Source organism: Leptidea sinapis, chromosome 23 (genome assembly GCF_905404315.1).
Source record: "Leptidea sinapis chromosome 23, ilLepSina1.1, whole genome shotgun sequence".
In the NCBI taxonomy this organism is placed as follows: domain Eukaryota; kingdom Metazoa; phylum Arthropoda; class Insecta; order Lepidoptera; family Pieridae; genus Leptidea; species Leptidea sinapis.
The window spans coordinates 7225874-7252889 of record NC_066287.1 but is presented as its reverse complement, the minus strand read 5'-3'; the positions used below and the strand labels follow the sequence as shown (position 1 = coordinate 7252889).

The following is a 27016-nucleotide window of genomic DNA, read 5'->3' as shown; positions in this document are numbered from 1 at the left end:
CACAAAAATTAAGAAAAAAACAACTAATTCACATTAAAGGTACTTTACGCAAGAGAGACTAACAATATTGTTTCTAGAATTTGCCGGTTTGTGCATTTCGTGTGCTCGATAATATCAGAAACGGCTAAGCCGATTTGAATACATTGTTACGTTAAGCTTCACGTAATATTTAATGCTTGTTTCATTCTAGTCAGTACAAAAACAAAGAAGTTAGATTCGTTGAAATTTTAGATCATTTATTATTTATTTTAGTCTACATAGACTATGACAGCTGTGAAAACGTCGAAAAAAATTGTGTTTAGAACTAACCTCTATTTTGAGCAATTCGCGCACACACACAAAGTGTCATACAAATCGCAAGTGTAAGACGTAGTTTGTCACGCACACTATACTGATATTCCTGGCCTGTTTTTATTGGTTGTCTTACAGCAAGAGACTCTATCTAGACGTATATATTATCAAAGTTTGAAATAATACTCTGAAATCTTCGAATTGGCAGGCTAACCAGCTCTGTCATGAGACTGCGTTTTTATACATTAATGTTATTAATTTTTTTCTCAAACATGCTTGGAAATTTGAGCATTTTTTTGTTAATCTTCTTTGAGATAAATCGAAATTACTGTATTAGCCAAATACAAGCCAAAGAGAATGTAAATACTACGTAATAAGAGGTGGGACTACCTAAGTAAAAATTGAAATTTAGTTTAGTACGAAACGTGCAGTGAAATTTGACATAGTAATTACAATATGGCGACGAACTATAATCCGGCTAAATTTGAAAGCGGACAGTTGCTTAAGACGTAGTGGATTTCGGCTATCTCATTTTTTTCAAGATTATAGCCGTCAGCTGTCAATCTATCAATGACTGCACGTTTCATACAATCGAGTGAATCGCTTTTTCTTATAGAGTGTCGCTAGGCTGGTGCGAGCAGTGGTCAAAGTCCATCTCGTCGTGGTTTAGCGGCCAAATAGATGACATAGTACACTCATGTGTCGTGTAACTTAAAAAGGACACAATATTAAACTCCAAAACGTGGCAAAACGTAACTTATGAATGGTTTTAAAAAAAAAAATTAATTTAATTTGAAAAAATGAGTTTAAGTGAAAAGCAAATAGAGATTTCGGCATTATTTACTCCATCTTATAATCGTTTAACTCATTAACTGTAGATAATATATAAAATTAACTCTAAAAATGTACCAAACAGATGTAACTTTAAAATAAAATAATTAAAAATGAAATGAAAATATAACAAAGTTAAGAATTTAAGGAGTCCCCAAACAACGCAATCTTTTGTTTATCTTTACTCCAGCTTTTTTAACTACCACATAGAATCAAACAGGTGTGCTAAAGAGTAAAATGCTTACTTCGATGTGTCGGGAGAGTTGCGAGAAGGGTAGTGAAAACTTAGCTCATTCAAATGAAATTTCCTGAACTGAATTATTTTGAAAAGCAACTTTCCCCGTTTTCACTGTATGTGGAACACTGCATCTCATAATATTCGTAATAAGTTTCTATGCCAAATACTCTGCATTTTAATTAAACATAGCAAACTACTCAATGTTTGCTAGTTTGTGCTAGCTGTAATTAAAATCAAAATTAATGGAAAATGTGTCACAACTCGACGCGTGGTTTTATTATATAGGAAGCATTTGAATTTTCCACATAAATTTTGAGGTTATAGGAAAGAAGTGGGAAAAAACGGTTTTAGATCTTTTTATTACCTACATCTTTGCCATTTAACTATTTTCATAGAACTTGTTGTTTCGCAGTTGTTTTCATTTTTGTTATATTCACCTCCTTTTCCAATGAGTTCATCCTACTATATTTTTTTTTCTTACTTTTTATCACTTTCAAAGACATCAGCACTGGTCTATATGAGATTTTCCATTATGTTTTTGCGTAAAATTTACATTTTTATTACTATTTCATTTAGCCCGACATTGCGTGACCTTTGCAGAGCACGATTTCAGGGGTATTGTGGTTGGCTGGAGTCCAGAATAGTATTTGTCATAGCTGTCATTGTGAAGTTTAGCGCCATTTGTTGCCTCGGAGGTGGTGTTTGCTGTACACAGATGGACGCGTTTTAATCCTTTTAAATGTGTAACACTCGAATTAAAGAAGTTACTAATTCAAATGCAAAAAAATATTTAATCACTGTAAAACTATATAAGTTATTTAGTGCAAGTCAGTATGAAGTCCAAAAGTTACAACAGCATTCAAATGAGTATAACAATATTTATTAACAATAAATTTAGAAACATTAATCCCAACTATCTTTTTAATTTAAATAATCTTTCGCATTATAATTAGCCTTAGATATTTATTTATATTTTACAATGCATATTTTTTTTTAATTGGTAATATTTTAATAACATTTGGAAGTTTATCATATAATATAACACAGTCCACTTTAAATATTTAGCAATTTTACGGAGCCTAGTAGATGAAGTTGCGAGTTTTTTTTGTTTCGAGTTTTGACATTATGTACATCACTATTCGTTTTATAATAGCTAATATGTTTATGAGCGAACAGGAGGTTGTCGTATATGATCGTGCAGTGTACTGTCACAATATATAAAAGATTAACCGTTATAGTTAAGATAAAAATTCTACATTAATGTTTGAAGCACGCTGTGATAGCAAGCCCTTGTCAAGTAGCAAATATTTTTACACGCGATTTTGAGCCACTCTAATCGACCAGATTTCATTCAAACTTCGTAGATTTATCGAGGACCGATGACAATACATTAATTTGATAAAATTATTCCATTTTTCAATTTGCAAAATAAGTATAATAATAGTATAATAATAATTTATATAAATATCATCTATCGTCTATCGTCTATCGTATATAAGGCAGGATTTGATGTTAATTTGAAATTTCAAAATAAATATTCTTCATTTTGTTAGTTCGGTCTTCTATGAAAAGCGTGTTATTTAGTTTTTTTTTACTACTATTTATTCGATGTGAAAACTTCTTAAGTCAGTCTGAGCACTTTATTTTCAGTCGCGACACGACATAATAGTTACACAATAAACTTACAATATACTAGTGTAGAAGAACATCTTTAACGATTTCCGCAGCAAAATGGAAAAGGTAAGCCAATCTATTTTTCTGTAACCGTTTTTGATTGACAAGTCGTAAACAGTCAGCCACGCTTAGCTCCTTATTATTATGCATATTAAACCACTAACTAACGCACACATTGACAGATCAAAATTGGTCATAAATTATCTGGCTGTCTAAGCCTATGATTTACACAAAATATTCTGCGGAGTCAGTAATAATGCGAACATTAAATGATTATGATAACTTCTTTAGAATCGCTGAGCTCATTTTTTGTGCGTGTTACCAATATTATGTAATAGTACGAGTACCGAAGTCTCACTCCGGAAAATCAATTAAAGAAATAGGGACTCTTGCGGCCACACAATAAGGTGTAATTCAGATGGCACAGCGCTATTAACCTACATTTTTATTCATCTAGTAGTTGCCTCTCTTTCTATCGCGTGATTCTAACCTCTTCTGACGACATTAGGGTTGTCTTCTTTATCTACAAGGTCAACTTATAAAAAAAGCTCAGTATTTATCTATAATATAAATAGGTATATAATAGTAACTTTAAATCAATATTCTTTCCTTGTCAAACCTACATTAGCTGTTGCAGATAGTAATGTATGAATTGGAAGACCACGACTTTCATGAATTTTAATTTCATTAAAATAATAATCACTTTAAATTAGATTGTTTCTGCGTCTTTAGGAAGCATAAAAAATTAGTTTGGATCGCAATGACCTTTAATATGCTGTGCTTTTTTTATGTTAAGGCCGGTTACAGTGCTACACCGACCGTCGGAGCGTACGGTACGTCCTGACGATACGTATTTAAATGATTGGTCGGACCGATGTAGTACGTGACAAAAAAAGCTCTGTGACAGCTCGCTCGTGAGTCCCTACTGGATAGCCTCGCGCCTAGAGGCTACTTACGGCTTCGATACCTACACGGGGAGTGAGACAAGCTTGGTATTCTTGAGTGTTTTTTATATAGAGGTATAAGTGCACTGGTTTAGTATTATTGAAAAATTTCAGTCCATTTTATATCGCTATAGAAGAAATGTGACTCACTATACTAGGATGCCGGCTAGATTATGGGTACCACAACGGCGCCTATTTCTGCCGTGAAATGTGTAAGCATAACTGTGTTTTGGTCTGAAGGGCGCCGTAGCTAATGAAATTACTGGGCAAATGAGACTCAACATCATATGACTTAAGGTTTTTCAAGAATCCTGAGCGGCACTGCATTGTAATGGGCAGGGCGTATCAATTACCATCAGCTGAACGCCCTGCTCGTCTCATACCTTTCACATAAAAAAAGGTGATCTTCAAAATATTGTATTTTTATTGGCCATTACTACGAGTGCAAATATTCAAATAAATCGAACGTCTTAAAGACGAAAGAATCCGTTACATAGATACATCGTAAGCTAATGTAATTTTATTTTACAAAAAAAAGCCTTTAAACTACATATTATAAGATGAGGTTACTGAAAAAATAAAAAAAAGCAACGGGTTGCACTCCGGGAGTGCCGGCAGAAGTGTAAACGTAAACATTAAGGTTGTGCATTTTTGGATATTTTGTTATGATTAGGGAAGATTTTCGCACGAATTGCTATATTTATCAGTAGAAAAGTATAGCATTTATGTGGATAAATACAATATTTATTTGTTGCACTAGCATATGCAAAAATGACAATTTATATTACGTAAAAAATTTAACACTTCAGAACTATTATCAGAAAAAATAACTTTTATACATAATTTAAACGATTGTCTGAGTTTCTGATCAGGTCACGGGCCTAAAGCGAGTATAACATTTTATGCCCATCCCAAGACAAGTGCTTATCGCCGGTAAAGAAGTTTTCACTTTAAAAACATTTTCACTACAAAATTTTGTAGTTGGTGGCATTCGACATTCAATATTATCGGTTTCCGGTCGTTATTACTAATTAGTACTTACTTAGTAATTACCATAAAAAAAAAATTCAAATCGCGTCATAAACAGGTTAGGGGAGATATAAAACAAAAAGAATATTGAAACATTCGAATTAAGAATTTCCGTCTGTTTCTTAAGTCGGTTGAAAAACAGAATAGAGTTTTTTTCATATGGTCACTATTAATTAAGAAACCATAGCAACGCAAACAGTAACTAAAGTATCATTCAAGATACTGTTGTGTGCGTTATAATATTGTACATGAAACTTGTCTAATAATCTTCCCTGTTATGTTGAAGCTCAAATTTAACATGCGAGCGCATCTGGGTAAACTATGGAAATCTTGACGTTCTTCGGTTAGCTCAAACTTCTCATATTAACTCGGCAAATAGTTCATCAAATCTTAATTATTCAATCTTACACAATAGTTACTTAATCAATGAGTAGAATAGAAATATATTTTTCACTTCTCATACTCTGAAATTGCTTATTTGTGCACGATATACGCTGCACAAAATCGATTTTTGTGCACAAGTGCATTAACGTGTCTACTCATAAATGTACCTATCTATATTAAAGCAAAGAAAATTAACTATGAAGCCAAACACATAAAAAGTTCAGAGATAGAATTAGTTATTTTATAATATTTACTTAAACTATTTGCCAAATGTGTTTTTTAAGACATAAAAGATATAAAAATTAAAATTAAAATACGGTTGGTTATTAATTAATTAATTAAAAAATATATATATTACAAAATTAATTTAATAGTAGGCTGTATAGGTCTGGAGCACAAGCATAATATCAATATCGTAAGATTTGCCTGACTTGCACTAAATAACTTATAAAGTTTTACAGTGAATAAAGATTTTTTTACTTTGACTTTGATTTAAAAAAAAGCAGCGGGAAACAGGTCTTGTTTTTTCGTGCGTTTATTAATTTAGGATTAGGAAGAAGAGGATTTAGCACTCTCTCCTAATACGCTTATGGAAATTAATGCAAAGAGAGTTGTGCAACAGATATTACCGCCAAAGTCTCGGGAAAAATATCTCTATATATATCATTTAGCTTGAATTTTAATTAAATAAATGTTATGTTATACTGCTGTTTTATTTCCTCGCAATCGAAATGAAAAGCAGAGTTTATAACTTGTCCACATAACCATTTTATCCTCGACATTACTATCAGCCCTCGCCTTCGGCTGGGACTGCTAAAATTCTCGAATAAAAATGGTTCGTTTTGTGCACTCGTTGTAAAATCTACTATATTTACTATAGGGAGTGACAATAACATCACGTTTTGCAACAACACTTGGTAAACGTCATGAAGCTAAAAGGGGCATTGACATGAGGGAAGAACAGATAAGATACTCCCTGTCCATCTCTTAAGGCGAAGAGTAAGCAGAAAACACGGAAACATGGTGTTTTTAGACAAGTTTTGTGGTGAAAGTATAGCATTTCGAGCTATGAACACTACTTAATCATGTTACACATATCCTTAAGTCTTATTTGTAGGTTGCTAATGCTTGCTGTTGGTTATAGATAACACTGCCGAGCCTTTTTGATCTACCGCTTTTCTTTGAAGTTAAAAACAAGTTTTTGGCATGGCGTGACGATTTTTTTTTGTACTTCTCTCAGAAAAGTTATTCTTATAGCTTGTACTTTTTTGTGTAGGTTCATTTATTCAGATTAGTAGTGAATAACGAGGATTTTAAGCATATAACCTGTTTTCCACGCAAGAATTTTGAAAATATTGGCTTTTTTACATAGATGGCGGGCGTTCACGACAGTCGTGAACTCGTATCGCTCAAGGTCGCTGGCATTTAGTGTCGCCTTAAATCATAAAACAATTAAGACAATATTAATATATACTATAATACTATATAATTTTAGGTGGCTTGCGCAGAATCAGACGAGAACCATGCCAATCTTTTAAAATAAAAGTTCTATTTTTGTAATTGTAATTGCAGAAAAACGTTCCATACCACAATCATGTCGAAATTGAGTTAAGAACACAAAACTAGTCACGTGATTCATATTAACGGATTGACAAAAAATGGCAGCCCTACTGTCACTCTTTAAATGACATCATTACTTAGTAGCCCAACCCACATGTATGGAATACACTAATATTTATTAAACTTTAAACACAAATTCAAAAAAATGTGATGTATGTGGCTTGGAACGTTTTTCAGGAACTACGTCCAATTATGATACCTATTTATTTTAATGTTGGTTCATATTTATAACTCATTATTATTTAAAGGAATTCAAAGCTGATGGAAAAGGTGAATTTAAAGTGAAGGTATGTATTATATATACGAGCTGTAGATTGTGGTTGTACTCGCGTTAATTACGTTAAAGCAATCTGAAGAATTAATCGTATCAGAATATATTTTCTAAAAGCTGTAAATAATGAAATTAATATGAAACAGTGGCAATAAAGTCTTCTGAAGGCCAACATTTTCTGAAATGTTCACACAAATCTTGAATACATGTTTTTAAACATCGTTTCATATCGGTGCACTTTCTAACGTCACCAATTTTTTTTTTATGGAATAGGAGGACAAACGAGCGTACGGGTCACCTGGTGTTAAGTAATCACCGCCGCCCACAATCTGTTGCAACACCAGAGGAATCACAGGAGCGTTGCCGGCCTTTAAGGAAGGAGTACGCGCTTTTTTGAAGGAAGCTCATTCCACAGCTTTAATGTACGTAAATTAAGGTACTATGTAAGTTAACTCATTGCTTCAAAGTACTATACTCGTGTTTTGAAAATTTATCTATTTGTTTTTTATTATATACTAGCAGTTTACCCCGGCTTCCCTCGGGTATTTAACAATTTAACAAAAAAAATTAAAATATAACATAGCCTATGTCACCCGGGGATAGTGTAGCTTCCCAACACTGAAAGAATTTTTCAAATCGGTTCAGTAGTTTCGGAGCCTATTCAATGCAAACAAACAAACAAAAAATCAAATCATTCCTCTTTATAATATTATAGTATAGATTTTATTATGTTGTTATTTACCTGTTAAATGACTAATTTAAACAATTCTCGTTAAAATTTTGCAAAATATTCTGATTATTATATATATATCCCTATTTTTGGAAGAGGACAAACCAGCGTACGATTCGCCTGATGTGAAGTGATAACCGCCGACCGCATTCTCTTGCAACCGATGTTCTTTGGCTGAAGTGAAAAATATGTTCCACCTCTACACGAGGCATCATCAAGAGCTGTTGACTCGTCACAACGCTTTAACGACATTGTACTCTCGAGAGTGATTTTATGAAACTACGGTTTTAATTTATAACATTTTATCTTACCACTTTTTATATTAAATCCATCACAAGTAGATATCTTGGTATATATATCTAGCTGTTTCCCGGTCTGTCCACAGTGCGGTCGTGTTAATGGGTATTGCGGTTAATGTTTCATTCAGCTTAATACCAAACTACCTACTTTGCATTAAATTCAATTTGGTTTATCAATGTTAAGCCATTTTAATATTGAAATTAAATATTAAATGGAATATTTCAAGCTTTATTGAAGCATTAAACATGGTATGCGTGTTTTTTTTTTATTTACGTAACCACACTATAACGGTAGTTTAGAATCTTAATTAATTTCAGTTTTCTTGCTCGTCAAGTAGATCTTAATACATTGGTCTCATATTCCGAGAAAAAAAAAGTGTGTGTGTGTACTTATGTATGCACGCAAGATTTTATACTTCTTTGGCCTAACGAAGCAAAAATCATTAAATTGATTTATTCCTTGTGCTATTCTACGTTTTTAGAAAGAACAATTTTGTGAAAATCTTGCAAAGATGGTTTTGAAAATTAATTATTAAATAATGAATACGGCTGTATGGGCTCGAACCCTTTGCCTAATAATGGACGAAGAAACAAAAAAAATAACGAATGACGCAAATGTCGGAAAATTTTAGGTACCAACTTCAACCTGTTACTTTTGTGTTACAGTGATCGCGCGCGCATCTTAAAATTTCACTCTCATCATTTTTTTCATAACGCGCTTAAAGAAGTATAACTTCAAAATCGCATCTATTTATTATAAAAAAAGAAATTCTTTAATTTGAAAGATATGATACAAACCCGCGTTTCTCGGGTTACGCCCCAGCGCGATTACCACTAAGGCAACCGTCTGGATGACGCATGATCCATCTTTGTTATGTTTGTTTAACTCTCCAGCTACAGAATCTACGTTACAGATGATATTAGAAAATTGTTTTGATATTTCCACTTTCAAATCTTAACATAAATCCATAAATTTTGGTGCATAAATTAAATTCTGTATGTTTAATCCCAGAAGTGAGGAAAATAACTTAAAATAACAAACTGTTTAAACAAACATTCTAAATTTAATCGGATAATACAGTTTTTAAACCAACACAAGTGAATAACGAAGCAATTCTGTTTTTAAATATTTTTTACTAGCTTTTACCCGCGACTTCGTCCGTTGAATGAACTTTGAGCAATTTTCTTTATCTTTTACGATACTTTTCAAATTATACACATACAAATGCTCTTTCCGCTGGCAGCACTCTTCTATGATACAGCGGATATCCCTTGTCATTGTGTACAGTCTCTTTAATAGTATTTCCATGTGAACTTTAATCTCCTATTTCATCCCCATGTAGGTCATAGTTTCAAAAATGTTTACAAATTATTTCTTATAATACAAAGCTGAAAATCTGCCAAAATACAAAGTTTCATGGTTTTATCTTCCAAACTGCCATCCCCTATTTCAACCCCATTTCCTTTTCCAACTTCTAATTATTTTTGCAATAAAAGGTAGGCTATGCCCTTTTTCAAGCTCTAGTCTTTCTCTTTACTAAATTTTATCAAAATCGGTTCGGTTGTTTTATGATTAGTAGGCATTGCAATTATTTTGACAAATTAATCAAAATACGAATAAACAACATAATTATATATCAGTTTCCTTACTGCTTTAGCTTATATAATATACTGTAATAGAAGCCGTTCACTATGCACTTAAAAATCAATTGAAAAAATAATATATTTAAAAGATAGTAATGAATGTCAATTCGTCACCAATTTGTGAAATATCAAACTATTCTATTCTTCATTTTTTGGTCCTTTCGATTTCTTATACAACGTATCACAAAAATAACTGATTCTTGATAATAAGCTACGATAAAAGTTATCGCTTAGATAATCTTATATCTAAAATTCTCGTGTCACAATGTTAGTTACGTTACTCCTCCGAAACGGCTTTACTGATTTTTACCAAATTTTATATGCATATTATGTAGGTCTGAGAATCGGCTACTACCTATTTTTCATTCCCCTAAATATTAAGGGTGGGATTTTTTTGGACGTAATTTTTTGTTTTTAATTTTTTATGATACAGCATTAAGAATACATACAACCTTAAATTTTCAACCCTCTACAATCAACCCCTATCTTTGTATCGCGATTTTTATATTATTCTGTTCCATCCACAAATCCGCTATAGGGTTGCAAGATGGCAATGGATCAATACTTACAATAATTGTAGTACGATAAATTTGGTAGGTCTGAGAATCGGTTGCATCAAATTTTACACCCCATAATTACACTTATATAGCAATACAACATTTGCTGGGTCAGCTAGTTATATATATAAATTATAATTTATACGTCTAGATAGAGTCTCTTGTTGTTATAAAACCGATTGAAACAGTCCAGCGGGCCTACCATGAATCCTTATTGCGATTCAATTGACAACCTAAAATGAACTGCTTTGCTATTTCGTACCACGACGTGACTAGAGCTATCTAATTTAGGTTGACGTCGAATCAACTGATTGATAAGCAATGATGTCAATTGAATGTCAAAAATGATATCAACTGAATCGCAAACTGATTTAGTTCGTTCATTCATTCGTACCATGAGGTGTTATTTCAACCTAAACTGGATAGCCTATTTGTCAAAGTGACCGATTCGAAAAAAGTTGCTACTTCCTTAGAGGAAAGTGAATCGTGTTGTTAATAACTTATAAAAAATAGTGAAATCATAGAAAAGAAAAATTTTATTGGTTAAAGATGAGATGAGAATTCTGTATTGGATTTTTTTTGTAAAACAAAATACTGAAAATAAATACCAAAAATGAAAATACTAAAAACGAGGCAGTATGCCAGTAGGCCCGGGCTATAGCCTGTTCGCAAGAACGAATTAAATAAAATGTTTTCTGTGGTCCTGTCAAATCAAACATCAATGGAGGTGCGTTCATAACTCGTTATTTTTACGAAAACACATAAGCAAACATTTAATTTATAATTCAAAGAACTATATTTATTTATATTACTATTATTTAATAAGTATAAAAAATTTGTATAATTTGACGCAATTGCGCAATTTTAAAATGTAATTTTAGTATTTTCTACGCAAAAAAACCGCTGAAATCATATCATTTTAGGTTTCGAAACGCAATTTTATTTCATTCATTCTTCATAAGCGATCCAAACGCCATTCAGTAAAAGGTACTTCATGGTACGAATTTTAGTGATTCAGTTTGGGTACCTAAACTGAACTGCATCGGATTCGCATCGCTTATTAAAAGTTGATGGTAGGCCCTCAGGAATATTAGCTTAGCGTGCGTGACAAGCTACGTCTTACACACGCGATTTGTGTTAGTGTGCGTGAATTGCTCAAAATAGTGTTGCAATAGAATGTGGGTGGCGGTGATCACTTAACACCAGGTGACCCGTACGCTCGTTTCTCATACTTTTTCCATAAAAAAAATAGAGTTTAGTTCTAAACACAATATTTTTCGACCTCTTCACAGCTGTCTTAGTCTATCTAGACGTAAAAATAATCGAAAAGTTTGAGATATCTCTTGAAAAAAAAACTCTAATGGCGTTAAGAATAATTAATAACGAGAGTATTCGCATTTAAAGGCATAAAGGGCATAAAAGGCATTTATTTTATTAAAATTGATTCCTTAAGAATTATTTTTGATGTCATTTTTAATATACTAGATATTACTACCGCTTCGGAAACAAATGGAGCTCTGAGAGAGAAGAAGCGGCACAAGAAACTCTTTTTTCGCGCTCTTTTCAATAAAATATACAATATTGTACAGTAATTTCCATCGCTATAAAATAATCATAATCTAGTCCCAGGCTGTCGGATCACGTAGATGTTCAGCTGTGGAGTAATATGATTTACGACAGAGCCATTTTTTTATAATACATTTAAATTTATTCCTAGATAATGCCAGAACTGTGGCTGGGACTTTATTATAAAAGTGTATACATTAACCCTTAAAGCTATTATGTATCTTATAATGCCTACTAGAATTAGTTACAAGCAGTCCCTTATTTCTAGTGTTAAAATCACTATTAAGAGCAAAAAATTTCATTCACGCGCACATCACATTTAATATCGAACTGTGAACAGATAAAAATGAAATGCTTTTATCGCGATAAGTGAGCCATAAAGTGCATTGAATGTCATAAACTTAACGCTATTTCAGTATATGATGTTGTGTTTGCTGTAATATGGTGCCTCCTAGGTCCTTGCGCGAAATTTTCCCTCATAATAACTTAAAGGCGTCCTTATTTCTTTTGATGAAAACTTGTTTATGAAATGGCTTGCTCCTGGCAATAAAACTTTGTTAATTATGATAACTTGATGTCGGCTTCGATGTAAATGGTTCCACGTTTAATGGTGTAGAAATTACATTTACTTAATATATTGTTGGTTGGCTACAGACTCGTTTAATGGTTTTGGAGAAAATTAACGTTTTATTTTAATGCTTCTAACTCTGCCAATCTATTCCGATTTTATATTACAGTAGAATTATATAAATAATCTAGATGAGCTAGCAAACGTTGTATTGCCATATACGTTGTATTAAAAAAAAATCAATAGTTACAATTTTTGGGGTATAAAAAATAGATGCAACCGATTCTCACACCTACCAAATATATCATCGTACTAAAATTATTGTATTCGATTGCCATCTTGCAACCCTATAGTGGATTTGTGGATGGATATAAAAATAGTTATAAATCTTTTTTATTTTTTTATGGAATAGGAGGACAAACGAGCGTACGGGTCACCTGTTATTAAGTGATCACCGCCGCCCATAATCTCTTGCAACACCAGAGGAATCACAGGAGCGTTGCCGGCCTTTAAGGAAGGTGTACGCGCTTTTTTTGAAGGTACCCATGTCGTATCGTCCTTGAAACACCGCACAAGGAAGCTCATTCCACGGCTTTGTAGTAGGTGGAAGAAAGCTCCTTGAAAACCGCAGTGTGGAGGACCGCCACACATCCAGATGGTGAGGATGATATCCTAACTTGTGGCGTGTTAAATCTAAAATAATGTTAACAATTTGTTATGTTTTTAAAGTGATAACCCTCACTTCTAGGATTAATACGCGACCCACGACCTCCGGCGACGGTTTGAGTCCCGCATCGTTCATAAAATTTTGTTTTTCAAATTTTATTTGTGTATTAGTCTTAGAAGTGAGGGTTATCACTTTAAAAACATAACAAATTGTTTAGATTTACAAGAGCGACATCTCAATTCATTTTCCTAATATGCAAATATTGGGGTTGAGCAGGTTATCGATTGTAAAGTAGATCCTGTAGATGAAGCCACAACCTGAGAGTTGAACAAAGCATACAAGATTTTATGACGATACGTCACTCGAACGCTTAGCTCAGTTGGTTAGAGCACCGTCACGGAACGCCGGAGGTTTTGGGTTCGAATCCCGCATCTTCATAAAATTTTGTTTTTCAATTTTTTTTTTGTGTAAAATAATGTAATCTAAATATCCTAATGATTGTCTCATTTTCATATACACCATATATGGGTTAGTCAATATGATCATAATTTATCGTTAAATAACTCAAGTAAATACTCTTAAATAATAAATCTTACTGTCTAAGCATAACGAAACTTAAAATATTCACAAGTTAGCTTACTTAGGTGGCATGCCGAGCTTGTTCCTTCCACGCCCTTGTAATTGCCTGAAATAACAAAATAAGGGGTAAATGTCGGTTTTCTTATCAACTAATTGTAATACAACAGGCTTTACAAAATACCCCTAATTAGATTATGTTGGGGAACTTTCAACATAATCAGTAACATGCTAGCTACATTATTTAAGAGCTTGTTTATTTTGAACACGACATATTTTTTTGAAATTATGTTTTAATAATTAAGGGTTACATACAGCCTAGCGAAACTCTCTAAGAAAAAAGCGATTCACTCGATTGTATGAAACGCGAAGTCAATGATAGATTGACGGCGGTTTTAATCTTAAGTTTAAAAATGGAGATAGCTGAAATCCATTACGTTTTACGGCCGTTATCAATAACATATCTATCCCTAGTTTAACATACTAGAGGTAGACGAATCTATCATTTTACGGTTACTTACATTTCAATAACCTACCGACATAAACCGGGTTCGAATCCCGGTAGGTGCAAACATTTATGTGATGAATATTGATGTTTGTTTCCGAGTCATTGATGTTTAAATGTATTTATGTATGTTTAAATGAATTTATGTATGTTTAAGTAAGTATATTGTATTAAATATATCATTGTCTTGTAACCCATAACACAGGCTATATATGCTTAACTTGGGGCAAGATAATTTGTGTAAAAAGTGTGTCAATATTATTATTATTATTATTATAAAGCGTTGGACTATAAATATATTGGACATAACTATAGATAGATAAGATTTTGTCATTAAACGGTGACAGCAATTTGTCCGTAACTATGCGTTATTGAAAACGGCCTTTAATGACAAGATCTTATCAATCCATAGTTATATCCAATATAGTTATATTATTAGTTACAGTCCAATGCTATCTATCGATAGGTTATTAAAACGTAAGTAAGCCGTAAATGATATATTTGTCTACCTCTAGTAAGTTAAACTAAGGATAGGTAGGTTATTGAATAAGGCCGTAAATAAATCGAATTGACAAACGAAATTGTTGGAAATCTTCATGATCCAGAGCGAACGATAGCTGAGTTTGTTTAGTACAAACTAAATTTTCAAAGTTCTAATGAATTCAGTTTATGTAGAGACACGATTGTATGCTCAACCTAAAGTAATAAAACTCCATACAGTGTCGTCACTGTTGTTCTACTTTGAGACAATCTACTAATTCAGCCATCGCGAAGCGTTAATTAATTACTTAAACAAACATTAAAACTCTGTCGGTCAGTACGCTGTGACCTCGATAAGATTTATATTACCTTACTTCCTGTTAAATCTGTGACATTTTCCCGATAATTATGCAAAGGTAATGAAAGGTAGTGACAAAAGAGATGAGTTGAATTTATTGCGCCCGTTCATGTTTGCGACACATATTTTCGAATTGATGCTATCTGACATGGATGGAGATCTAGGAAGTACGGTCAGCAAGAAAAACTCAACAAAGTGGTTTAAATCATCCAGTAAAAATGGAATTTAACCTCGCACTAAGTTTGCGGTCCAATCTTTTTTAAGGCTTATCATCACTTCAGCATTAAATCACAAAATGTTGCCAGATCCAGGTGGAGCTCTTGAAAAAAAATTTTTGACTGATATCTCGGAAAGTATGCACTTTAGGGCAAAAGTTATGGAAACCCATCCTGATAAAAATAAAATTTTGTATCCTTTATTTCCTGTAAACTTTTTTGTAAAACTTACTGTTTACGACTTATCGACCATTAATGGACCTGTTTTTTCTATCTCACCGATAACTCTTAAAATATTGGATTAATAAAATAATACATCGGTCCATTTTCTACAACTTTTGTATATATTTTTTTTCTAATAGCCTTACTTAAAATAATGCATCCATCTATTTTAATAGATCAGTTTATTTTCTAAAACTTTTGTTTAAAACTCTTTTTCTAATGTCCATGCTTAAAATAATGCATCCATCTATTTTCCAGTAGCATCTATTTTCCATATAGATATGTGTAAGTACATTCCTTATTTATTCCATGAAATAAAAAATCCATTATAGAAATTGTATATAAAATAACCTTCAATATATCTATTGATTTATTTATAATCTATTATTTAAAACCAACTTGAGCTCTGCTTATATATTTCGAATAAAAAAAAAACAACAATCAAATAACACTTTGTGTATTTTCAACATAAAAATAAATGCTTCCTTTACTTTTTGCATATAAGGACTCCTTGAGGAATACAAGGATACTCTATCACAATACCATTCATAAATTTTCCAGGGAAGTGACGTCACATAGAAAGCAAGGTTTTCCTTTGTCAGTTATTTATAGCCAGGGACACAACGTTCCCAGCTATTCATATCAATGCTATTAAACTCACCGAGTGTTTTATTTTGCTAATCAAACTATATCGTTGTTGGATGTCGGGGAATGGGGCTCTTTTAATGGATGGTGGTCACGCCAGTACCAAACATATACTTGCCAAAGCCTTAGCTGAGAAATCCCCTTAGCCGATTTTAGAACACGGTTTAAACCAAACAACGGATATAGAAAGAATTGGGAAGTCCCAGGCCCAAGGGTGGCGTAAGAGGCGACCGGCTCATATTTCTGCCGTGAAAAAGTAATTTATAAGCAATATTTATGTTTCGGTCTGAAAGGCGCCGTAGCTAGTGAAATTACTGGGTAAATGAGACTTAACATCTTATATTTCAAGGTGGCGAGCGTAATTATAGTGAGCTCAGATTTTATTTCATGGTTTTTGGCAGGACGTATCAATACCATCAGCTGAGCGTCCTGCTCGTCTTGTCCCTTAGTGTCATAAAAAATGTATTTAATGGGAAATTTTTAAATAAGATATCTAATTTTATTACGTATTAAAATGAAAAGTGTTGGTGCCTGCCACAGTACGACACGCCAGACTCGCGAATAATCTATGCCCGCTCGTCTCGAACAATATTTTTTCGGTGCAAAGATTAAATATCATTATACAAACATGCCTTACGTTATAGTCATTCTGCTATTTAAAAAGTCTTTTAACTTCTTTACAAAGTTAAGCATTTTGTTTTAGCTCCAGTGCATACAGTTTCCAGTCATAGACGAAATGATTCATAAAAAAACAGAAAAGGAAACTGAAAATTCTGAATTCAAACGTTTATCGTTTACTAACAAAAATATAACTTCCAAACTTTTAACATTCTGAAGGTAAAAAGTTCAGAAACGATATATTTTCGTTCTTTTGTTCTAATTTTGTTAGTAGGTACATTTCCAATGGCTTTTGGCAAATTCATAAAATCATCATATTTTTTTTGACAGAAAGTTTGTTTGGTAAACATGTTTATCATAAAATATGTACATCCTATTAGTAAAATAGGCCCAAGATAATGTAATTGAGAATTATAAAACAAGCACTTATTTCCTGAGAAATAAATGTAAAATCTACAATATGTGTTCTTAGACTGATATAAAATAACCTACCCTGAAAAAAAACAAACATATAAAGACACAACAAAATAGACGAGTAGGACGTTCAGTTGATGGTAATTGATACGCCCTGCCCATAACAATGCAGTGCCGCTCCGGATTCTTGAAAAACACAAAAATTCTCAGCGGCAATACAATTGCGCTGGTCAACTTTTGACATAAGTGTTAAGTCTCATTTACCCAGTAATTTCACTAGCTACGGCGCCCTTCAGACCGAAACACAATAATGCTTACAGATAACTGCTTCACGACAGAAATAGGAAATTAGAGAGTATCGGACTTCACGGCGAAACTAATCTCATACCCTACATTGTCTACATAAGCTTCACTAGGACATCATAAAGTAAAGCCTTATACTTACCTATTTATGACAAGAAGCTTTAATGTAGTTCTCGCCTAACTTAATAACCGAACATAGGCGAACAACAGAAACAATAACTAAACAGCTTGTTATTCTAAGTGATATTCCTCAAGTCTGGAATTAAAAATACAAATTTAATTTGTATCAAAATTTATTGATAAACTATTTAGATTTGAAAGAGCGACATCTCAAGTCAATTTTGTTAGACAGCCTAAAAAAAAGGCCAGGCCAATATTAGTTTAGTGTGCGTGACAAGCTACGTCTTATATTCACGATTTGTATGACACTTTGTGTTAGTGTGCGTGTATTGCTCAAAATGGCGGTCAGTTCTAAATTTAAGATTTTTCGACGTTTTTACAGCTGTCATAGTCTATCTAGACGTATAAATGCTCTAAGTTTCTATGCAATTATTGGGATTGATTAGGTTATCAATTTTAAAGCCTACTTTATAAAGACCTATCTTGTAGATGGATCTACAACCCTAGAGTTGAACAAGACATAGCAGGGCGTACGGTCGATGCGTCACTCGGACGGTTAGCTACATTGGTAAGAGCGCTGGATCGGAAGCCGAGAGACGCGGTTTCTGTTCCCACATCGTACATAAATTTTGCCACAAATTAAATATGTATACATAACAACAATAACTGTAGGCTGGGCGGATTATTTGAATTTCAAAGAAAATGTACAAAACAAATGTGTTACGAAATTTAAAAGAATAGCATAAACGATTTTCATAATGACACCACGGACTGGGAATAAAGCGAACACCCTCAAGCTCTTTAATTATAAATATTTATTGTACGATATCACATTGTAATCCATATTTTATATTTAAAAAAAAAGCCCGCTGAGTTCCTTGCGCCCATTCTTCTCAGGTCTGAGGCAATCTCTTTTGAATCGGTGGTAGTTTTTGACGTTCAATAAGTGATTTTAAATCCTATTTTGAATAAAAATATTTGAATTTGAAATTGAATACCAGTAGGAGGATCTTTGTACAAGATGACGGACAGATTACCATATCGTACCATAGCGAATGGCGCTGTAGCTAGTGATATTACTGGGATAATGAGAATAATTATGTAATGTCTCAAACTGACAACCGCAACTGCGATTCTGCTTTAGATTCAATCATCAATGCTGAGCGGTGCTGCATTGTAATGGGCAGGGCTTACTGTCAGGTGAACGTCTCATTTTTTATACAATAAGGGACGAGACGAGCAGGACATTCAGCAGATTGTAATTAATATGCCCTCAATGCTCTCAGGATTTTCAAAAACCCAAAAATTCTGAGAGGCAGGCTGAATATGAATAATTCCTTATGACGTTTACTATTATTTTGTATCATATACATAGTGGCCCATAAATATCGGTCAGTATGAGTATATCTGAAACTATAAGACATGTATACAAATTAAATTTGAAAATAAAATTTATAAGCGATGCGGGACTCGAACCCGAGACCTGTGGCGTTCCGTTCGAACGCTCTTCCTACTGAGCCAACCGTTCGAGTGACGAATCGTTGATATATCTTGTATGTCTTGTTCAACTCTCAGGTTATTGCTTCATATATAGGATCTACTTTAGAGTTCATAACCTGCTCAACCCCAATATTTGCATATTAGGAAATTGACTTGAGATGTCACTCTTTCAATATACGTCGTGTCATAGTTCCATCGCGATAAGCTCAGTAGCTTTTACGTGATTGCTTTTTGGCTCAAAGTCCAAATAAAATGTTTTTATTTAATTGGGTTCTAAAAACACTTTTGAATTATCATTTTTTTTACACTACCACCGATTTGTAACAAACTTATCATGTGAAGAATTGGCAAGAGACTAAGCCATTGCTCATTTAAGAAACGTTGCCTCAAGGAAAAGTCATTTTAATATTATATATGAATTGTACAGATGTTTAACATTTCTTAAATTAATAAGTTATTTCTATGTTCATTATATAAGAATATCGTATTCATTCACACATATTAAATGGAATTATTATTCAACATCCTTTGCTTAAAATTGAATGGATTTTTTTTTAAGTGTAATAATTATCATATATTTCTTGTATCTATGGCTAAGACATTTGCCCATGCACATATCTTTTGTATAAATTCTATCTTACTTATCTTAACATTACGAGTAACATATATATGTCTATAGAAATGAAATATTTATTTTTAACAATTTTTTTTAATATTTTTGTCTGTATATCTGTTTGTTGCAACTAGTCAAGATGGCTGGCCGATTTTGATGAAACTTTGGCAGATACCTATTTTGATAAAGGCTAACATAGGCTTACTTTTACTACTAAACTATAAATAAACTTTATTTACGAACATTGCCACCAAAAACTTACGTTTATTAAAAGTTTAATATTGGGAAGATATATTTGAAATATATAAATAAATTATCTTCTCACTCATTGAAATCTCAAAAAAATTAAAATATTTTTTGTAATATGATTGTAAATAAATCAGTTCAATGCTCCGATGGCCACGCAAATAAAATCTACATATTCGAAGCCGGCACCGCCTCTATTATAAACTAATTTAAAAAAAACGTTAGACATAATCTGTTGTTTATATACTGCAGTCTATAAGCAGATATATTATGGGTAATTCGTCCGGGAACTATGTTTTATGTTTATGTGTCATTTCCTACTGCTTCTGTGACATAATCGGAGACTATAAATTTTTACTATCACATCAATAGACCAATTTCCAATACAGTTTTAGAAAAACAAAATGGCGTCCTGAATAAATTTATCCGTAGTGTATAAGCCATGTAACAACATGTCATCAGCTTTGGTGCGTTAAGAGTTATTTATTTATTGATTGGGTCTACAAGCTATTTTACATAATTAATATTTCTTAAACTTTTTACAATTGACATTACATGCACAGGGTATTCAAAATCATTTAAAAGTAAAGACTACATATTTATTTCGAATAACTACTTTATCAATCTAAAAATTTGTTAAAAACAGGAATCAACCAAAAGCAGAGAGAAACAAAAAAATATACAAAAGTAATTTAAGTAACTATGTCTGGAATCCCTACTAATATAATATTATAAGTTACCCTTTCACGCCTAACCACTGAACTGATTTTCATGAATTTTAATGCAGGGATAGACAAGAGCTTTGGAAAGGACATAGGCTACCTTTTATCGCGAATAAAAGGCTTGGTGGGGTTGAAATAGAGGGTGGAAATTTTGCATGAAAGTTCGTCATTATCGAAGATGTCACCACGAAAATTTGTATTTAGTCACTTGATAAGAAATAAATAAATATTTGTTCTAGCATTTTTAAAAATTAGACCTGTGTGGGAATGAAAAAGGGGGATGAAAGTTCTATCGTTGGTATTTTATAAAAATGTATCAACCACAGCAGTTTGGTGTGTATTATTTGCAAAGTGAGTATATAAGAAAATAAAAAAAGCTGCCTAAAGTCTACGCGCACGAAGTCGCGGGTAAGAACTAGTATCTAATAAATTGAAAGTTAGTTTAGTGAAATATCTTACTCAACTAGATCATAAAATGTAATTTTGCCTGGTAATTCTATTCAAGGGAGAGTAATAATCTAACATGATTGAAATAACCTAAACCGTATTCATTGTATATGAAATTACATATATATATACCTACATATTTTATTGTGCTGTAAGTAATTCAATATCTACTAGGATCAATGAATCCTTATTAACAGTTCATAAGACTCAAAATCAAATTTATGTTTATTGGTTGCGAAAACTCGACTGCTTATAAATTATATTCGTGAAGTCGTGGTCAGACCTTGCTTAGAAGTGTAGCTTCGGCCCTCCCTCCACAATGATTTATTTGATTGAAGATATCGGACCCCACAATACGAAATTTAATAAGGTCACGGATGAGGTGGTAACACGCAAACCCTATTCTAGCCCTCATTGATATCAAATGATAAGGGACAATGGTGGAATCAGGTTTAGAAACGTGATATATGCTTTATTAAGATAAGTATTTAAAGGTATCCTACCTAAAAAGGATTAAAAAGGAACAATTTGTTATTTTTAAAGTGATATCTCTCATTTCTGGGATTAATTAACCGAACAATCTCGGTCGGAACCCGAGAGGTCGTAGGTTGGAGTCCCGTACCGTTCATAAAATTTGGTTACAAATTTAATTTAATAAAAAGGAATCTTTATGCGACATCTATCTATATTTTTCCACAAGATGGATCGACGATCTGGTCAAGATCGCCGGAATACGTTGGATGATGGCAGCGCAGGACCCATCGTCGTGGAGATCTTTGGGGGAGGCCTTTGTCCAGCAGTGGACGCCTGCGAGCTGATGATGATGAAGTAATAATAATAATAATCTTTATTGAAATAAGAAAACAACCATTATACAGCTTCTTAATCTATACAATTAACTAAACACAATAAAACTAATTATTATTCAAAGTTAACTTTCCTTATTATAGGTAACTTAGTGGCTGTCATTAAACTGATTAACCCTATCGTTTCGTACAAGTAAAAACTGTATCACGAAAGGATAGTATTCATCGTCCTTAGATCAGCGATACTTAGGTGCGTGTAATTGAAAGTAGCAAACTTATACCAACTAGGTATTTGATTGTGTTCAAAATAGATCAAGTGTTATATTATATTTACGTTATGACTGTTATGTGTATGGTGAATGTGTAGGGCTGTATGCATTTGTGAAGGGTAATGTGTGTACTGTATTTATGTACCCGAGGGGAAGAAATGCCTTTGTGCCTACTGGTCAAATAAGATTTTTTAGTAAATTTTCGGTCTCATTGTAGTTCAATGACTTCAGATATTTATTGGACCTTTATTAAATAATGCAGTTGCAAAGAATTGTGAGTTGATAAATATATGTAAACCCAATATAACTTTCAATAACCTCATAAATTCCATACCAAAAATAAATCTAAAAGAAAAAACAATCATAGGTATAATGTTTGGTAATAACTCTCATAATATTAGAAATAAGGACCTAATTAAAAATATAGAAAAATTAATTAATATTTCCAATAAGACAAAATCTAAAGTGATGATGTGTACATTCCCATACTCCTCGGATTTGACACAGGAGCAAAATAGAAAAATATTTAAATTAAATACAACTTTGTATAATGCGACATTCCACAACAATGAAAATTTAATTTTATTTGACACAAATAAATTCATTAATTATAAAGTGAAAATAACCAATGGTAACCTATACCTACCATTTAGAGTTAAGCGACAGCTGGCTACTTTAGTAGCTTATAGTCTTAGTCAACAAACTACTTCCTCTGTAGTATTATTTAATAAACATGCCTCTATTGGGCAAAATTGTAAAATAATCGACATACAAGCCCCTATTGGGGAATGTATTAGTACTAATGTACAAAAATATAACAATGAAGATTTTTCTTCAATTAATTTAAATTAAGTTATTTGACAAGGGAGGACAACTCTTGCAATATCATACAAAATAGGCAACATTCATCAAATATAAATGTTACTGCTATAGATAATCATAATATAAAGCTCATAAATATTGTTCACCAGAATATACAAGGTATCTCAAGTAAGGAATTAGAAATTGAACTGTTTTTGAGCTGCTGTAATATAGATATATTATGTATTACAGAACATTGGCGTAAGAGTCATCAGCTCCAGTTTAGTTTTAGAGAACATAAAGTAGTCAGTTCGTTTTGTAGAAGTAGGGCAATACATGGAGGTTCCCTAATTATTATTAATAATAGATTAAAATGTAAAAATAGAAGAGATATTGTTAATCTCTCTATAGAACAACTAATTGAGATAGCTTGTATAGAACTAGAGCAATTTATTATTGTAAGTGTATACCGCCCCCCCACTGCATCATATGAACAATTCCAACATAGAATGGAGGAGGTACTATCAAAATTTAGCAAAACTAGCAAGTCAATTATAGTGTGTGGAGATTTTAATATAAACTTGCTTGAACCTTCGGCCAATTGTACTAGCCTTAAAAATTTATTTCAAAGTTTTAATTTGTTCAATGTATTTTGGGAACCTACTAGAATCACTTCTACAACAGCAACCTGTTTAGATAATATTTTTACAGATGTTACTATTACTAGTAAACTCATAATTAATAATCTTCAGTCCGACCATAGTGGGCAACTTATAAAAGTAAATACAAGATTGGACAATGTCAGACCAAAAAAGGTGACGATTATACCAGTTACGGGTAGCCGTCTTGAGAGGTTTAGAAATAATTTGGTAAATACGATACCATTTTTACACTGTGGTGAAACTGCTAATTTTCACTATAACTTAGTCTTCAATTCCTTCTGTGAGGAATTTGACAGGATTTTTACTCCAGTAACGGTGACAGTAAACAACAAACATTGTTTTAATGATTGGGCAACAATGGGTATCCACAAAAGTCGTAAACGCTTATATGACCTTTATTATGAGAAACATTACAATAATAGTGAAGAATTTAAAATATATGTAAAAAAATACTCCAAGCTTTTTAAAATAGTTTGTCATGAAGCGAAAACACGTTTCATTGCAGATAAAATTAAAAACAGTAATAATAAAGTAAAAGCGACTTGGAGTGTAATTAACAATGAAACTGGTAGATCGAATTGCCGTAACACCTCTATCTGTTTAAATATTAATAATCGCGTTATAAATTCGGAAATAGAAATTGCAAATGAATTTGATAAATACTTCTCCGAAATCCCGATTGTCACGACCAAATACCTTAACGCTTCGCCAAAAGCAGCATATGATATGCTTAAATTACACGTACCAGTATCTTCTACTGACTTGAAATTTAAGTATGTTACAGGTAGCGATATAATAAAAATCTTCAAATTAATTAACCTAAAAAATACAAAAGACCTATGGGGCCATTCGACTAATATTGTTAAATACATACTTGACATTATAGCACCTGAATTAGCAATAATATTTAATGAATGCATAGATGAGGGTGTGTTCCCTGACCTCATGAAATACAGCAAAGTTATACCTTTGTTTAAATCGGGCAGTTCTTTTGACCCTGCTAATTTCAGACCTATTTCAGTGCTGCCTGTTTTTAGTAAAATTTTTGAAAAACTTTTGCTTCAACAGCTACAAATGCATTTTTGTAAATTAATGAACAAAAATCAGTTTGGTTTCACTAGGGGTTTATCAACAATTAATGCGGGTACTAGACTCATTGAGCACATCTTTGACGCCTGGGAAGAGTCACAGGATGCATTGGGCATTTTTTGTGATTTGTCAAAAGCATTTGACTGCGTCCACCATGAAACTTTACTCGTAAAACTAAAGCATTATGGAGTGAAAAATAGAGCCCTAAATCTGTTAAAATCATATTTAAGCGAAAGAGTTCAGATAGTCGATGTAAATGGCAAACGGTCTTCGGGTAAACCTGTGCGAATAGGTGTTCCACAGGGTTCTATTCTCGGTCCTTTCTTGTTTCTTATATATATTAACGATCTACCGTTTGTGGTAGATGATAGCCATGAGATTGTATTGTTTGCTGATGATACTTCACTTATTTTTAAAGTGTAGCGACGTGCGGATATTGATGACGAGGTAAGCAATGCACTCTCAAAGATAGTGCGTTGGTTTGAGACGAATAATCTGCACTTAAACAGTAAAAAAACAAAGTGTTTACGGTTCATTACACCAAACACAGCGGAGGTACAAACCAACGTACTTATAAATGACCAGAGATTGGAACTTGTGGACACTACGGTCTTCCTGGGTATCACGTTAGATAAAAAGCTTCAGTGGGGTCCACATATTACCCATCTAGCAGATAGACTCAGCTCTGCGGCATATGCAGTTAGAAAGATTAGAGAGTACACGAATGTTGCGACCGCTAGATTAGTGTACTTTAGTTATTTTCACAGCATCATGACGTACGGTATATTACTATGGGGTCATGCTGCTGACATTGATATAGTGTTTGCTCTGCAAAACAGAGCTGTTCGTGCTATATATCAGCTTGGTTATAGACAGTCTCTCAAAGAAAAATTTAAAGAAATAAATATTATGACTGTTTATTGTCAGTACATTTATGAAAATTTAATATATGTTCACAAAAATCGTCACCTTTTTGCTCTTAATAGTGATTTTCATTATTATAACACTAGAAATAAGGGATTGCTTGTAACTAATTCTAGTAGGCTTCATAAGATACATAATAGCTTTAAGGGTAAATGTATACACTTCTACAATAAAGTCCCAGCCACTGTTCAGGCATTGTCTATAAATAAATTTAAATGTTTTATAAAAAAATGGCTCTGTCGTAAATCCTATTACTCCACTGCTGAATATCTAAATGATCGGACAGCCTGGGACTAGATTGTGATTATTTTATAGCAACTGTACAATATTGTATATTTTTATTGAAAAGAGCGCAAAAAAAAAGAATGCTGGGAGAGTTTCTTGCGCCGCTTCTTCTCTCTCAGAGCGCCATTTGTTTCCGAAGCGGTAGTAGTATCTAGTAGTATAAGAAATGACATCAAAAAGAATTCTAAAGGAATCAATTTTGAGAAAATAAATGCCTTTTATGCCTTTTATGCCTTTTTATCAATTGTGGTTTTGCATGATGTATGATTAAGATTTTTAATTTTTAAAATTTTATTTAGTTTGTTGTAAAGGTTGGGGCCAAGATAACGGAATTGCCTTCGCCTTGCCTTTTTAAAATATGCTTTATAAAACGTAACACTACTCATAAAAAATATATTACAAGTTGAAATTTATCATATAAATGCTATCTCGAAATATTTGTCTAAGCCATGTAATGAATATTATCTGAAACAAAGCAGAATAGGGACCCAAACATAATATTTACATGCGACCCTTTTATGAACGTTATTAAAAATCTTTTATTACTTCCCAATGTCAATTTCAGCTTGCTTTTATCATTTAATGTTTTGGCTGATGAAGGTATAAATATGGGTGATACGGCTGGTTGTAAAACAATTATATTATCTTTTAGGTTGTTTATAGCAGGTTTGTTAATTTTTTATAAATGATAAGTTTGTTAGACACATTGGGTAGTCTCGGTGAAGTCGCTTTACGCCGAAGAGTTGTGTGAGAGTGGGAGGCTCCTTTGCACAGGATGCCGGTTAGATTAAGGGTACCACAAAGGTGCCTATTTTTGCCGTGAAGTTATAATGTGTAAGAATTACTGTGGTTCGGTTTGAAAAGCTAGTGAAATTACTGGGCA

General features: G+C 32.8%; 2 protein-coding genes across 3 annotated transcripts in view; one reads left to right on the top strand and one right to left on the bottom strand.

Annotated features, from left to right (window-relative positions):
• LOC126971160 (pseudouridine-5'-phosphate glycosidase) overlaps positions 1-27016 on the top strand; it is a 263833-nt gene that overhangs the window by 92753 nt on the left and 144064 nt on the right. The window lies entirely within an intron of this gene.
• Positions 1-27016, bottom strand: part of LOC126971171 (uncharacterized) — a 152610-nt gene that overhangs the window by 41205 nt on the left and 84389 nt on the right. The window contains exon 2 of the mRNA XM_050817339.1: positions 13954-13998. The gene's annotated coding sequence lies outside the window, so the exon portion shown is untranslated. The remainder of the gene's footprint in view (positions 1-13953; positions 13999-27016) is intronic.